This window comes from Photinus pyralis, unplaced genomic scaffold (assembly GCF_008802855.1).
Source record: "Photinus pyralis isolate 1611_PpyrPB1 unplaced genomic scaffold, Ppyr1.3 Ppyr1.4_LG6, whole genome shotgun sequence".
NCBI lineage: Eukaryota > Metazoa > Arthropoda > Insecta > Coleoptera > Lampyridae > Photinus > Photinus pyralis.
This window is the reverse complement of record NW_022170663.1, coordinates 945,148-961,530: the sequence shown is the minus strand read 5'-3', so window position 1 is coordinate 961,530 and position 16,383 is coordinate 945,148. Positions and strand designations below refer to the sequence as shown.

Genomic DNA, 16,383 nt, shown 5'->3' with positions numbered 1-16,383 from the left:
ATGAGGGTAGTATGTTTTAGTTTCCTGTCGGAGGTGCAAGCGGCGCATCCCCACAATATAGGTTTTCAGGTATTTATTTAGTCCTAATTTAGCAATTAGGTTTTACCAAGCGAAAGTTACGAAAGTACAGCCGGCGTTAAAGCATGGAACCAGGTACAATTTCCAAACTCCTGAGGTCTCTGTACAAGAAAATGTATTTTGCTCTTTATTTTTGGCAATTAAGTAACAAAAAACTAAACGGAGCTAAAACAGAATGTGGACGTTTAGTCTTATTTTACATTTTCAAAACAAGCATATTGTCTCCAAATAAACCGAGAGCTCAAAATCTTTCGTTTAAAAACTATACTTTCAAAAATTTGCATTGTTTCATAAGAGAGAATGTATGAATGCGATAAGAGTGGGAAATTAAGTTTCTTATCATTTATCAGTTGCATTTGTGCAGACTATTACATAACGAAGCGTCATGTGGCGCGATTGACGTATACATTTTCGGCATTGAATTGTTATTTAGAAGCGAAACTTGTATAAGGTAGTGGAACGACCGCATTAACGCATTTCTCATAGTGACGGCGTAGGGACGGTATCGCTTAAGTGTAAAACATTTTGAAAAGTAAGTTTAATAATTTTGATCACATCAAATAAAAGTAATAAATAGTAAAGAATATACGCTTGTACAATTGCATGAAATAAAAAAAACCTAGCTATTAGAATAGTATTGACCCTACTCTGACCCTTTATTCTTTTTTAGTTAACTACCTCTTCGTCGTCAATGGCTGGAATGAGATCTTTCAGTAACCCAAACAACCTGAGCTACGAGGAGATCCTGTTCTATACAATTTTGTGGTGGGTCCGGATTTTTATGTGAGTACAAGCGTTATTTGATTAATCAAAATCTGTTCTGAGTTGTAGGGGTATGATATTCCAGCTCGTTTTAAACCCAAAATTTCATGTTTACAGCTTGAAAAGCAATGGTTTCTAAGTCAAACTAAGGAAAGCTTGGCATATTTAGCACCACTATCTTTTCTTGCCATCCTCCTCCTCTTGGTTCCACCGTAGTTTTCTCTTTTTTAGCTCCATAACAGCTTTTTGGCACTTCTCCTGTTTTTGCACCGACTTGTGTCCTTAAAATCAGTTTTTGTTTCGATTCTAAAAGTCCCAAAATTTGCAAATCTATATACTCTTATGTAGACCATAATCTAGATACATGTTCAGCCTTTTATTAAATTTAGTTAAGGTGAATGATGCAATTTTTTTATTTGATTAAGATCAAATACAATTCAATTTGCTTATACAGCAAACAAAAAGCTTCTAAAGAAGTCTCGAATCACCAGTGACTAATCCCTTATCGACTGTATGGTGCCTTGAGAATGTTCTAGAAAGATCGCTACAATTAAATCAATCTATTTAAAAACCGTTATAAATTTAGTTTATTGTCAATGGCGTTAGTTCTTGTGAACATTTAATAATTCATTTTATACAAATAAACTACGGAATTAATTTATATAGTGTTACATGTAACAATTCACCCGCGAAGGGAAAGAACCTTACTGGAAAGAGATTTCGGATTGTGAATTAAACAAAAAGGTTTTTTTGCTGTTCCAGTTTACATTATATTGGTAAAGGTCGGTCGGATGATTCCCCACTCATTTTCCAGAAACGTTTTGTGCGTGCCTATGATTACGCCCTGTGGGGTGCAATATAAAAATAGAATGGGTATAGACGAAAACTCTTCTCCTTTGACGTTACTAAGGTGCACCCAAATTGAGGGTGGGGTGGAGACTGTAGAAGTCTGTAAACTTACAGACAGGTGTGCCAGAAGGTCATCTACCTCTCTCTATGGCGATAAAATTTTAATATTTATACTAATAATTTGGCCACAACAATGAGAATTGAGAATGTCGGGTTGCGTATTGGATTTGTAAAGCACGAGCGCTCCAGAGCCAATTTCTCACTCTAAATATGCAACCCAATGTACCCACACGAACCGGAAATTTATAACGCACGCGTATTTCTATTTATTCCATAAGAAAGACTGCAGAATCGTGTTGTGATTGTAAAGAAAGTCACGGGGGTTTGACGAGTGTGAAGAAGTGTGGATTTTCAGTGTAGCAACTTAAATGACCGTAATATGCGATGCAACTCTAATCGATTCCAGTGTTTTGCTGCCTCGAGGTGCGCTTATTGCATGGGAATTGCTCTACCTGTATTATCGATAGGTAACTGATAAGTAGATAAACCCAAATAATATCGCTAAAGCTTGACCCAGTAAGGAAAATAAGAAAAATCAAATCGTTTTTCAAATATTTTTACCTTGGAATGTGAATACCTGCCCAATTAAATTGAGGGTATAATTATGGAGGAATGTTAAACGAGTATCCTTATTTTTATACCTACCTGTGCAGTTAAAGTCCTTTAGAATTTATTTCATTTGTTTAACCAAGATACAATTTGTTATTTGCGGAATAAATTTGGGATGTTGTCTCGCAATAAATAAGTTTATAATTGTAATAAATAATACTTTTGTTGCTTCAACATTTTTATGATGCATTGTACTGGATCAGACAGTGGGAGTTATTTCCAAATTTGTCCCCTCACGGAAAAGATAAACAATCGCGATTATTTTGTTAATACTATTTTTTCAAATTTCGCTTTTTAAGCGCCAACGCTCATTTCCCGCTAAAAAACCAGTTCTGCCACCTTTGTAAAGGACAAAACCTCTTATTTGAAAAAGAGCGAATTCTACTCTCGTATTCGTATAAAGAAAATTATGACAAATGATTCTGCTCGGGCTGTTGAAGACTGAAGATTATGACAAGTCTTCAGGAATCAATCGCTCCAATTACTCCAAACGAGAATTGAGGGCGCTGAATTTGTTTAAATTACTCTAAGAGGAATTCTCCGGAGAAATTCCTTGTCGAAAAAGCTTACGAACTATTTCGTCCACTATCTAGGTATTTTTACCCACCCAGTTAAAAATCAGCTTTGTCGTCCCACAAAGGGGTCGTCGTATGTACCCGAGCCTTTATGGTGGAAACATATTACGTCGTTGCTTATAATTCTTTTATTTATTTGTTTTTGGTCTTTATTTTTAAATGGGGAGTTGATGTTGACTAAAAGATAGACATACTTTATGTCTGGTAGATGTTTTAGTGTATTTTCCTACTCGTGTTGGAGAGCGCGCTTATGGTCACTTTTCCGTTTTCAGTTTTCAACCAAGAAAAATTTTGACGATTAAGCGCAGACTGCACAATGTCAACTTCATTATTTATGGAGATGTTTTTTCGCATATTGTAAAAATCAAATATGCGCAAACTGGGGAATGTCAACATTTTTATGTATGGAGATATTTTTTGGAAATTTTCATTCTTCTAGTAAAGGCAAACATATCGCATATTTTAAACATTATGTGCGCAATGCTAAGTTGTTTATTTATAAGTTGCCATAACTTTTTTCCGTGCGTTGCATGACCTTTCGGGAAGTACGGATCAATTCATAAAAAATGCGCTAAAGTTACTCGCCTTAACGCGAAAACCTTGTTTTCATTCTTTGTGCTTATATGTAACCTGCAGTATAACTTATTGTTACATAATTCATTTTATCTTATAAGGACGGATATAAATAAAACTTCTTAGTACAGTGCCGTTATGTTAGTAATAAAATTCCAGCAATAGATCTACCTTTTTTGAATATGGAGATCACTTTTGTGGTTAAACGTGCTACATACGGCATACCCAGACTTTGCTTATAAAAGCTATGGATGTAAATTTGAACAATAACCAACCTCTACCAATTATATTAAAAATTCCACTTATTCATGCGGGTACGACTTGTTGCACAATGTAATTTGGACAAGGATGGAATGAGCGATATATTTCACTTTTATAACATAACCATCCCTTACTAAAGACAAATTTCTATATATACTTATATACGCCCGACGAATCTCCAATTTTTGGGTATACCGTATAAGCTTTTCTCGTATATCGAAACTCCTTATTTTTATCGAAAGTCCTTCGAAAATTCCCTTTGCAATTCGTCCTCGCCCAATAACAAAATCCAAAAACTAAGGGGTATTTTCGTTTGTTTTTTTGTTAGTTATTGATTGTTTTGGCAAAAGGTTTGTTTTGCAAAGCGACAGGTATTAAAAAATCCACCCGTGGGTGTTGTCGCGTAACACAACTGTAAATGATGAGTAAGAGTAACGGGCAAATATAGACCATAGCAGCTATATCAATTAGCGAAAACCCAGTCTCTAGGTCTAGGTGGCCCAGGGGCCAGGGTCTGAGATCTCGACGGAACATACAGACAGACAGACGACGGAAAATCGAGTACATAAGCGTTACCTCATCTTCGTTGCATTACGCTAAAAACTTGCAAAATTGGCGAGGGTAACTTTACAATGCCCAACCCACACTCGATCCTTACACGTTGAGTAACATTCGTTTTAGGTGTTTAGTTCTGGCTTCTTTTGCTGTAATCAAAGTTTGTTTCGTGAAATTCAATTTACAGTAATAGTTATTTACCTACTTAAAAAACAAGAAAATGACACATTATTAAGAGTAAGAGGCCCCCTCGGGGCCGAGTACTTTATAATTTCTGAGACAAGTAGTGTCATTTTACTGACGAGTTTTGCATTAAATTTTTCCCGAAATCGTCTTGTTTATTATAACATTTAAATTTTCATCTAATACAGGAAAAGTAACCAGGTTGCAAAATTATGAGTTTTCTTATAAAAATTCTTTTTACGTAGCGGTAGCAGTTCTCTATAACCAGGGTGCTCAACTGTTGCAGTACTTTTGTTTCTTTGAATTACGGATCTTAAAGAGAACACTACCAACCCCCCAAATACATCCACATAAATGTTATCCGTTTACTTACGGGGGGTGTCACCGTAGCAATACATCAACAATTTTTGTTTTTTGAGTGATTATGATTAAAAGGAATCTTAGCAATCCTATATTTATCTACATTAAAATTAAACCTCCACCTGTTTCAAAATTATGAATTCTTTAATGAAAATTCTCTTACTTAACAGTGCGTCACAACGAGGGTAGTGACTGTACGGTACCAAAAATTTGATTTCTTTGAATGATTATGCTTAAAAAGACCACTAGCAACCCCATATAGTCAATATATAAAAATGTAACCCTCATTCATTGTAAAGTGAGTTTTCATATAAAAATTCCCTTTTACTTAGCAGTTCTCTATAACCACGGAAGTCACTGTTGCAGCACTTAAAGGATGTTTGGTTCTCAGAATTACTGTGCTTAAACAGGACACTAGCAACCCCATATACATCCACATAACTGTTTAACACCTATCCGTTTCAAAATAATCAATTTTCCTACAAAAATTCTCTTTTACTTACTTACGAGGGGTGTCATAGTAGCAATACATCAAAAAATATTGTTTCTTGGGCTAATTATGATTAAAAGGAACCTTAGCAACCCCATATATATCAACATAAAAATTTAACCTCTACCCGTTTAAAAATTACGAATTTTTTCATGAAAACTCTTACTTGACAGTGCTCTACAATCTACAACGAGGGTAGTGACTGTTGCGCCACCAAAAATGTTTGTCTCTTTGAATGATTATGCTTAAGAAACCACTAGCAACCCCACATAAGTGAATATAAGAGTTTAACCCTCCTCTATTGCAAAATGATGAGTTTTCCTATTAAAATGCCCTTTTACTTTGTACTTTGTTCTCTATAACTAGGGTAGTAAGTATTGTATCACTTTTGTTTCTGTGAATTACCGTGCTTAATAAAGAGAACACTAGCAACCCCATATACATTTACATAAATGCCTTACCCCTGTTTCAAAATTATCAATTTTCCTATAAAAATTATTACTTACGGGGGTAGCAATACATCAAAAATTTTTGTTTTTTGAGTGATTATGATTAAAACGAATCTTAGCAACCCCATATTTATCTACATAAAAATTTAACCTCTATCCGTTTCAAAATTATGAATATTTTCATGAAAACTCTACTTGACAGTGCTCTACAATCTACAACGAGGGTAATGACTGTTGCGCCACCAAAAAATGTTGTAGCTTTGAATGATTACGCTTAAAAAGACCACTAGCAACCCCATAATAGGTCAATATAATAGTTTAACCCTCATCCATTGCAAAATAATGATTTTTTTAATTAAAATTTCCTTTTACTTAGTAGGTACTTACTTAACTATTGCAGCACTTTTGTTTCTTTGAATTAGTGTGCTGTGCTTAAGGATCGAGTTATGGATAACACTAGCAATCCCATATAAATCCACTTAAATGCTGAACCCCTATCTGTTTCAAAATTATCAATTTTTGCAAAATTATGAATTTTCCTTTTCACTTAGTGGTTCCCTATAACGAGGTGACTGTAGCACTTTTGTTTCTTTGCGCTACTGTGCTTAATCGCTTAGAGAGAACACTAGGAACCCCACATACATCCACATAAATGTATCCGATTCAAAATTATCAATTTTCTTATAAAAATTCTCTTGATAATTGTAGCACTTACCAGTCCTCCTAGTACCGAAATTTGTGGCGCCGATGTTCTGCTACCTAACTTCACGGGCCCAATTTGAATTAATCGGGTATTTATCTTTACGAAAGCTGGCAAAAAGCCCCCAACAAAAAGCAAAAATCTGTTCGCCGAAAAGATAACAATTAAGTATTGGACAAAAGAGAAGAAAGTTTTAATCTAATCCACGTTCAATCATATTTACAAATTAAAGGTTACCTAATTACTTTATTTCCTGTTTAGTTATTATTTCAATAATACAGTACATTCTGTATTAGGTTTGGTTGAATTAATTAATAAGAAATTATATTTTTACAAAATGGCGAAAATGGCCAAGCTTTTATCGTCTGTACATATTTAATTGTCCAAGTAGGATGCTGCACATTTTAGACTCCTAAATTCCAATAAATAAAAAATAGTAAAAAGAGTCATGCTCTTTCGAACCCAGCTGATTTATCACTTCGCTAATGCTGGAACAGATTTCTTGTGCATAATGTGGCAAAAAAACAATCAATTTCGTAATAATTTCAATGTCACTTTTCTGTGAGGTAGGGCAACTTTATCCTGGGGCCCCAACTGTCCCTGGAAGCAAGTGACTTAATTTCTCATGTAAAATATTAATATTCAATATTGACCTCCATTTTATCATTGAATAAGTAACTTATTCAATTATTTTATCCACGAGATTACAGCTGTTTGTGTGAATGTTTTGGCCAGGGACGCTTTAAAATTACAATACCACATTCACATTGGCAGGTGCTTTTGTTTTTGGTTCAACCTTTGCGTAAAAATACCTACATTTTTGTGCAATAGTATCGGTATGTTCTCATTGCAAAAACAATGTTGCTGATGTGACAAAACGTTTTCTTCTACCTACCTTGATTTTTCATGCCTGGAGAAGTACGACGATAGCTAGAGTGCCCTAATTGTGTCATATCTACCGTTAAGCTCATCGATGAGGAAAACTACTGCAAATGCAAGAAGATTCTAAAGTAGGACGTTTATTTGCATCATATTAGAAAAACCATTGACTAATTCATTATTAGGTCTATTGGAAGTGAGTTACTATTATTCCATTTGTTAATCAAAATAGAAGTATGAATCAGGAAAGTGCCTCAAATATCTAAATTTAAATTCATTTTGCTTAGATACTTACTCATTCTCAAAGTTGAGATGATTTCGAATGAGACCAGATGCAGTTCAGAAAACTCTTTCATCAATTTATTTTTGTCTCTATTTTATTCAAATGGAAATCGGAGTGTTAGCCCAAATAACTTCATAATAGGTACCTGCGAAGCTTTAGAAGGTCAGGAATGACCAATATAATGTATTGTTAATAGACAATTTGCATTTTTTGTTAACTTGATACAAGCGAAAGCGGGTGTGGATTTGATGCATACCGGTAGAGCGTGAATCGTGTGCATGGAATTAAAATCCTGTGAGCGAAAATACGTCCTTGTAGGTTCGAAAACGTAAATATCCTGTTATTTTTAGTTAGTTACGCATGGTCGATCTATTATGGTATACATACATACTAAGGTAAGCTGCACATGCGCTTTGTTATTACTGTAAGAAAGAGAGGTGGTTTTCGCATGAGATGACTGATCAACAAACTATGACAGGACAGTGTTCTGGTACGGAATAAATGTTGTGTTGGTATGCAGCAGCTACTTGATTCGTGTATAGAATTTCTACCTTGGCTATTTTTAGCCCAAAAGTGAGTTTTCAGTGTTTTGAGTGCACAAAGAATGGGATTTTAATTTATTCTCGGTAAGTCTGCTAAATTGGTGAAGCAGGAATTTCCTTTCGCCCCCGGCCCCAAGAATTCAAACCCCCTGACAGCTGGGCTCATCCATAAACCCATCATTCTGATGAAGATCGACCATACCTGTCAGTGGATACAAATCCACGATTTTCTTTTAATTTTACTTTCATTTTCTGTTTGCCAACGACACACCTCTATCGCATTCATTTTTGTTAAGTAATAACGAAATAATCGACTATTTTACTTTTATTATTAATAAGTCATAGATTATCTACTATCTTTAAACTTCCGAAACGTTGGCACTTTCCTATTAATTATGGTTGTTATGTAATTGGATTTCAAACTGGCAGCTAATTCGAAACGAAAGTAGTGCAATAACTTCTATGTAGTTCATTCTTAACTTAAGGATATTATGCCTAGAAAAGTCAAATTTTATCAATTTTAGTATATCACCTAATTCTTCTGGATTAGCATTTTTTATATATATAACTGTACTTGATTGTATAAGGAACAGTTACGTAAAATACCGTACAATGCATATTAACGCATTCTTGTTTCTCTAGTAGCTAATTATTACATTTACGACATGAACTACTGTGTTCCCAAAAAAATTTTGGAAATTACAACAAGAAAAAAGTTAACATGAAACTAGACAGCTCGTGTAAATTATTTTTACAACTGAACTGTGAAATATTATGCTCTGTTAAGTATTTGTTTAAATAAATTGTCATTTCTTTTGCTACAATACATTCTAATCAAACTTTACTCAGTACTTTAAATTTGAAACGGTATCGTAATGACTTAGAAAGTTGCAGTAAAAAGGAATTAGAAATTGGTAATTATTTTTTCCGAATATCAACAGCAAACTGATATTTAAAATTAGGTGCAATAATTAGGGTGGTTTACCTTCAAAACGAAATTTTGCACTGCACGCTTTTTGTGTAGGGAAAATTGCACCTAATTTGCAGAGGCATTTTGCTCTTGAAATATAATTTTCTAGTATTGCACAATCTTTTCTCACTCGTGTTTAAATGACTTACTAAGGCGTTACGGATGCTTGCTGCTAGTAGTTGTAGATACGATTATAAAACTTTTTTAATGTTCAAAAGTAATTACCCAAACAGTAGCGCATAAACAGCTGGTTCTGCAACCGACTTCCGCAATTAACCGAATTTTGAAGCAAACTGGCCTTTTTGGTCAAGGCCAACTTAATAATTTTTAGAAAATGAGAAGCCATAGGTGTAAAAAATTAAAACGAGGGTATACTACAAGCAATGGCACTATACAACATTTTAACAATTTATCCATCTTAATGCGGTCTCAGTGTAGATAATAAAACCACAATTTGAATAAAAATTTAAGCAGGACACAAAAAATTATATATCATGGAAGAACTGTGTTTTTACCAGTTTTTTCTCTGAAGTGTTTCTTGTAAGAGGATTTCCATTTCGATAATAAGTACATCCTGGAATTATCATTCTTGTAAAGGTTGTTGATTGGGTCTTTACAGTTTAAGGTAATTCAAGGGTAGATTTTGCATAATCCATATGAAGCATCTCTTTAGTAACGTCAGCAGAATTTACACACATATTTTTTTAATGTACCTATCGTTTGTCTCGAGGTTTGTCTGTTTGAGGAAACGCTTCGAGAAACTTAAGGATGAACAGATATTGTTATCAATATCCATTTTGAAAGCGACCCTTAAATGCATAGGCTTAATTTCTTGGGAATAATTTTTAAATTTTGTTGTTTTTCTGAAGTAAGCATGATGAGAGCTCGGGCGAGGAAAGGCAACTCGGGGATGGACAAGCCCGAGGACAAGTTCAATTTAAAGATGTTTGGATACTAGTACCAAATATTGTGATTGATATGAAATTTAAACATATCGACAGAATTTATAGGTGGCTATTGCGATCACCGTTTTTGGACATGTCAAAATGCCTACTTTTAGATCATTTTAAGCAACTTTTAAAGAATACTTTTTTCCATCTGCATGTATGTATCTGCGTACGTACGTTGGTAAATTTACGAGATAACCCCCTAGGCCACTCGGCCGCGTTTCTAGATTCGGTCTACACGTGGTTTACTGAAAAAAAGCGCTTAACTTGTGAATAAGAAAATCGAATGTTCTGCTCACTGAGGAATGTGCATATAAGTCTTGCTTAAAATCAACTCGAAAATAAGGGTTTTATATTGTAAATGATAGTCACCCTCGTAGTCACCAAAGGCTTTCATTGGCTATTGCTATCAATACTTTATTTACAACGCTACATGAACATTTAATTGCGAGTTTAATTGTCTTGTATTGGTTATTTATATGTTTGATACTCGGTTTAATATGTATTATATTGTTGGAATTATATTTTTTGGTTTCATACAAAAGTTGTACTACTCTAAGCCCTAAGGGGTATAATCGGTGGTCACGTTGGGGAGACCTTAATTTCGACCTTCAAGCCTATTCCAACTTCAAAATTTTGAATGAGACCAGCATCTAATTTTCAACTCGATAATGAAAAGATCGTAAAATTTAACCGTCGGACATCTATCAATTAGTTACGAGTTGTAGACACTCACGTTCAGTTAGCCGGACGATTTTGACCGTAAAGGCGACGGCCAGATTCACCACACACGTACAGACGACCAGCCGGCCAATTCCTTTCATCAATGAGAATTGTGAAAATCGTATTGCAACTATTGCCCTACGGAAATAATTTTGAACAACGATAATGACCGGCGAACTGAACGTCAGTATACAGCTTTAAAGTAAAAATAGGGTAAAGTAGGGCTCTTGGGTCTACGATGGTAGGGATGATCAGATATGGCCCAAAATTTAGATTTCCAGAACATGTCACATCTCAGGTCACAGGTAAAATTTCACCCCCCTACGACTCCGTGTAAGAGTAGTTGTATAAGAGTGGGAGGTTACACATTTTTTTTATAAAAACAGAGCGACGACATACTTATGAAGCTGCCCTTTTATTGCAAAAAAATGTGTTTCACCCCCCCCCCCCCCCCCCCCCCCCCCTTATACTACTACCTACCCTTATACGTGGTCGTAGAGGGTTAAAATTTTACATGTAACATGTTTGAGGAAGGGTGTAAAGCGCGAATATAAATTTTTGGACCTATCTACCCTATTTTTACATTGATTGATAGATCAAAGCAATAAATACATAAGAAACTATCCGAGAGTAAAATTTCCCCGAGAATTTCCCGCTCTGTTCATTTCCAAATTCAAAATTAGGAGACCCAATTTAGAATTCTGAAATTGACCGTGATGATCGAGATCTAGGTCATCACACATCACTCATTAGCTCCCTTAGAATTGTACAACCTTTGTACCTACTTTTTTCCAAGAAAGATGATTCCATGCAGTTATGAAATCGTTTCAAGCTAAATGATTCACCTGGTATGTTATACAGTGTGTTGGAGATAATAGTTTCATTACGATTTGTCGGATACTCGGATGGCATATTGAAATTTCCAGTATCTCTTCCGGTAGATATATAAAGTAAGGTTTTCGCTAAGGCGAGTAACTTTAGCGAATTTTCCATGCATTTGTCAGTACTTCCCAAAAGGCTATGGTATGGCTATGTTTTTCTTCACTAAAAGAATCTATCTATAGCTAAAATTTTAAACAAATCTCAACAAATAAGCGCACATTTGATTTTTACTATATGCGATATGTTAAAATCGAGGTTAAAATAATGGTCAAAATTTTTCTTCGCTCAGGGGCCATAGCTATAAGCTACCGAATTAAAAAAAACGAACTAATTATATTAACTATTATTATTAACTATAGGACTTAAACTACTCCTACAGTTGTCAATACATTTAGTTCGTTCTTTTTGAATTTGGTCGCTTATAACCGAGCTTTCTCGCCAGTTTCGTGCTTTGACTGATCTGAACTTTCTTCAATTTGTACTAAAAGAGATCTTCACACATCCATTATTTTTACAGCTTCGTAGCTGAAAAACAGTAGCGACCTGCCTTATATCTTTGAGAACACTACCAATTTTCAAAGTAATCGAACAACAGACAGACGGCAATACAAAGTTATAAACGAACTGGAAGATCGTTAACAAGTAACAGTATTACATTAAAAAGGCTTATTTATTAACGATCCTCGAGATCATTCATAATTTTGTATTGCTGTCTGCCTGTCTATCCGTCCGTGTGCACGTTAACTTTGTTTAGAAACGTCCGATCGCTCTGAAAATTGGTACATAAGAAAGGATTGTTTTTCAGCTACGTAGACTAGAGGACCAAAAAGTGATTGGAAAAATCGGGGGAAAAATGATTAATGCGTGAAGATCCTAAAATTTCATCCACTTCTTTAGAATGTGCCTTGAATCATCCTATTTCAGAGTTGCGTACAAGTGAAACAAATAAAAAGAGATACATATGGACATCTTAATAGCGTAATTAATTAGAAAACTGAATTTCCCCGTCGACGAAGAAGTAACGCTTTTAAAACCTTTGTATTTGCCTCTCTATATCTTGCATTCCAGTTAAAATCAGCCATCGTGGATGAGCTAGTTGATTTTGAAACTTTTTTCAAGGGGGCACATTTCTACATAAAAATCAACCTGCTCCTTATAAAAACCCACATGTCAAAAATTTCAAATGGGGATTATAGTCGAGCGACACCTCATTCGAAAGGTCCTTCAATTCAGTATCCTACCCTTTAACTTTACAAGTATAAGCACTGTCAGGGTTGCATACAGAATTCACATAAGGCGTCACTCGACTATTGTTTCCGTTTAAATTTTTTGACATGAGGGTTGTTGTGAGGTGGGGGTGTCTGACGAGCTCAACTTTGTCCCTCGAAAACCAAAGTTGACGTGTTTTACGATAGTTTTCTAGTCCGACTTATTCAGGGTTTGAATTGGAATATTACATTTAAAGCTCGACAAGGGAGATTATTTTTGTGCCATAAATGACATTTGAGTAGTGGATAGTTTCAATATTTTCACCAATTACAATTTACCTTGCAGTTCCTTCATAAACAGTTTCTCCAAATTTGATTTGTGAGTATTTTTGAATGAATGAAAACCTTCCGTTAAACTTCCCCCTGGCTATCTCAATGGACTTTTGCCGTTTTAAGATTGTTTATCAAATTCACGAAGTACATTCATGGTTCGTTTTGAAATGAAAACCCTCTAGAAAAGCATGGCAATGTATCGAGGCCTAATTTGTTAGTGTCTGTGGACAGAAATAATGAAAATCATTGTTTTGACAAATGTAGAGCAATTTATTTGAACCATACAACTTAAGATCTTCTGCAGAGGCACCTCTAAAAAGCATTATGCCTGTTGAGGACCCAGAACAAGAGAGGGATAAATAAATAAAATAAATAAAAAAATAGTGGTTGCATATTGGGAAAAATACATGTGTGGAATGTAGTTTTCGATACGCAAAAAAGGACTGGTGCTCGATGCAGTTTGGGACTTTGAAAGCAAGGTCGTACAGACATTCTTCAGATTCTTCATCTTGCTCACAGAAACAATTAAGTTTGCATACTAATCGTGATTTTTTCAATCGATTCACACAGTACAGTTCATCATACAGATACAGCGCAGCATTTTCATTTCAAACAGCCAAGGTCGTCGCATATTTTAAATGGGTGTGTAGGTAGGTATTCATACATTCAGATTCAAAGATTGCCGTCTGGGAGAGGAGCTCGAAAAATCTCAGAATAACGGAAAGGTGACCGTAACGGATTGAAAGCGGGATTTAAAAGCCTATTAGCGTAATCGACGTATATTTATTATTTATTTTAATACGGGAAGAGATAAGTGCCAATTATGATAACACACTTTTATGTTTACGGAAAATGTATCCGCCTGAACGGCGGGTGTTGGTAAATCGTGAGAAAAAAAAACGAAAATATTGGGAAATCGTGTGTCGTAGAAGTTCAATGATCTTGTCTTAACCTCGCAACATGTTATGCACATTTGATACTGTATTTGGTCTTAACTAACTCTCCTAACATACATAACGCAGAAAGTACGTCATTGCCTCTTATCCGTCCAGCATTTGATTTCTATTCATTTTTTTCAAATTCTCCTGCATGTTATTAATAACAAACATATTGTCCTATAATCCATGATTAATCGTGACACTGTCAACGAACTGCACAGTACAACGAATTCATTCAGTTTGACAAAAGTGCGTGAAGTTTGTCCAATTCTGAAGCTTTTCAGAAAGTTAGCAAGGTACAAATCGTATTGTTCCAATTTAACATGATATGGCAAACAGGACATAAAAAAATCACGGGAAACCTTCTAACCTATCGCAATGAATCTCCCCTTTTGGCTATTTAGAAAGGTCGTAATGTCGTATGTCGTCACAAATATCTTTGAAATTGAAAATGTCATTAGGCATATTGTGCAATAATACTCAGATTCCACCCAGATTGCACTAATTTTCCAACGCTGCATATTCTAGCAAGTAACATTTAGTAAACGTTGCAACTAATTATTCTTTATTGCCTACATTTTTCCAAACTTCTACAGATGAATTTTATTGCCTGCCCATGACCCATGATTCCCAAAACTGCCAACGAATTATGTAGCCTCTTGAGCATTTTGGAATGTTAATAACAGCCATTTTGACAGCACTTGGGTAGTGCCCCAGAAATGTGGAGGGCATCACCCTTTGAGACCGCCTATGAGCCCTTACTATAAAAGTAGTAATTCTTGATTAAGTACATGTGTTTTTGTGAAAGTTCTTTCTGGCTACAACCAGATAACTAGACGGCGTTGAGTGAGTCTTTACACTTAAAGAATGCGAATTAATTAACTTCTTTCATAGTTCTGTAGTCGTGAAAAACGGATATCACTGAAAATAAAAAAATAAAAGTATTATTTCTGGTTTTGATTTTGTCAGCTATTATTATATGAATTGGGGCCTTGTAGTTTCATTTTGAAGCAACTCTGGATCCCTCGTGAAAATGGCCATTTTTCGGAGTTTCCGAAGTCGACCGGGAAACAATGGAAACGGTTTAGGTTCATAAAAGTTCATTGCATTCTAAAGAAGCTTTTCAAGGGTTCAATGGAAAGGAGTTTTGCTAGGAGGAGAAGTAAACTGATTTTTTTTTCCAAATTATAAAAAATGTTTTAGTCACGCCCGAAATTTTTTCAAAGTCACGTTTTGGATCTGTCACAGTAGAAATCGGATAGGAATCGGTTGTCAGTTCATTTCTACACAAAAAAATTGGCTGATATATTTTAACCTTTAAACCCGCCCTTAAAGTCACCTTTAGAAAAGCAATAAGCAAATAAGGATCCCTATAATAAACAGAGCAAAATCTTAGCTGGCGTTTCAAACACCGGGCTGTCGCAAAAATAGCAACGGCCTTGTTATTGATAATGTATTCGCATCAAATGGATACTTTTCCCACCCCGAAAATCTTTTACTAGAAATGCTAACTGATAAGACGGAATACTTAAGAAAATTAGCTATTAGACGAATAATAAAGGTACGCCCGGATGAGGGTCAGAAGGGCAGTGCAAATCTATACGTGTTTTTAAGAGTTGCTGCAATAAACTTTGAAGTAGCTTTAGTGTGGGAGAGTTGGAGCTTTTCCAAAAAGGAAAAATTGTGTTTCCTAAATTTCCATGTCACACGCAAGCCGTGGGCGGAAATTCGCAGACTGAAACTACCTTTTCTCGGACATATTTTTCTTCTGGGTACCCTCGCATAGGGGTATTACTGGAAATGAAGCAGTCGGTTACTCCGAATTAGGTTTTCCTGCAGTTTTCCTAATTCGTAAGGTAAATACCGGAGTAGTATAGACCATCTTAAGGCCTTCTGCAGAGACACCTCTAAATAGCATTATGCGGGTCACTCTGTAATTGGGCGCATGCCTGTTGAGGGCCCAAAACAAGAGAGGGATAATAAAGATAAAGATAAATAAACTTGCTAACAATGCAACTTGTTTAGAACCCAACATCAGTAGAGTGCCACCTTTAGATCTTTTTGCAGCAATCAGGAAAAATATAATGGCGGAATATAATTTCTACATAGAAAACTTAGGGAAAATCAAAGGAGTGCAGTATTTTGAGCTATGTCATTCCAGGAGGGAAGTGCCA

General features: G+C 35.3%; 1 protein-coding gene across 6 annotated transcripts in view; it reads left to right on the top strand.

Moving 5' to 3' along the window:
• The first annotated feature begins 543 nt into the window (after nt 1–543).
• Nucleotides 544–16,383, top strand: part of LOC116173179 — a 41,678-nt gene continuing 25,838 nt past the window's right edge. The window contains exons 1-2 of one of the 6 annotated variants that reach the window (XM_031490499.1): nt 544–610; nt 749–861. The gene's annotated coding sequence lies outside the window, so the exon portion shown is untranslated. Of the gene's footprint in view, nt 611–748; nt 862–2,024; nt 2,217–8,131; nt 8,293–16,383 lie in introns of those variants that run through there. The other 5 variants (XM_031490496.1, XM_031490498.1, XM_031490501.1 and 2 more) reach the window with 5 other exon arrangements.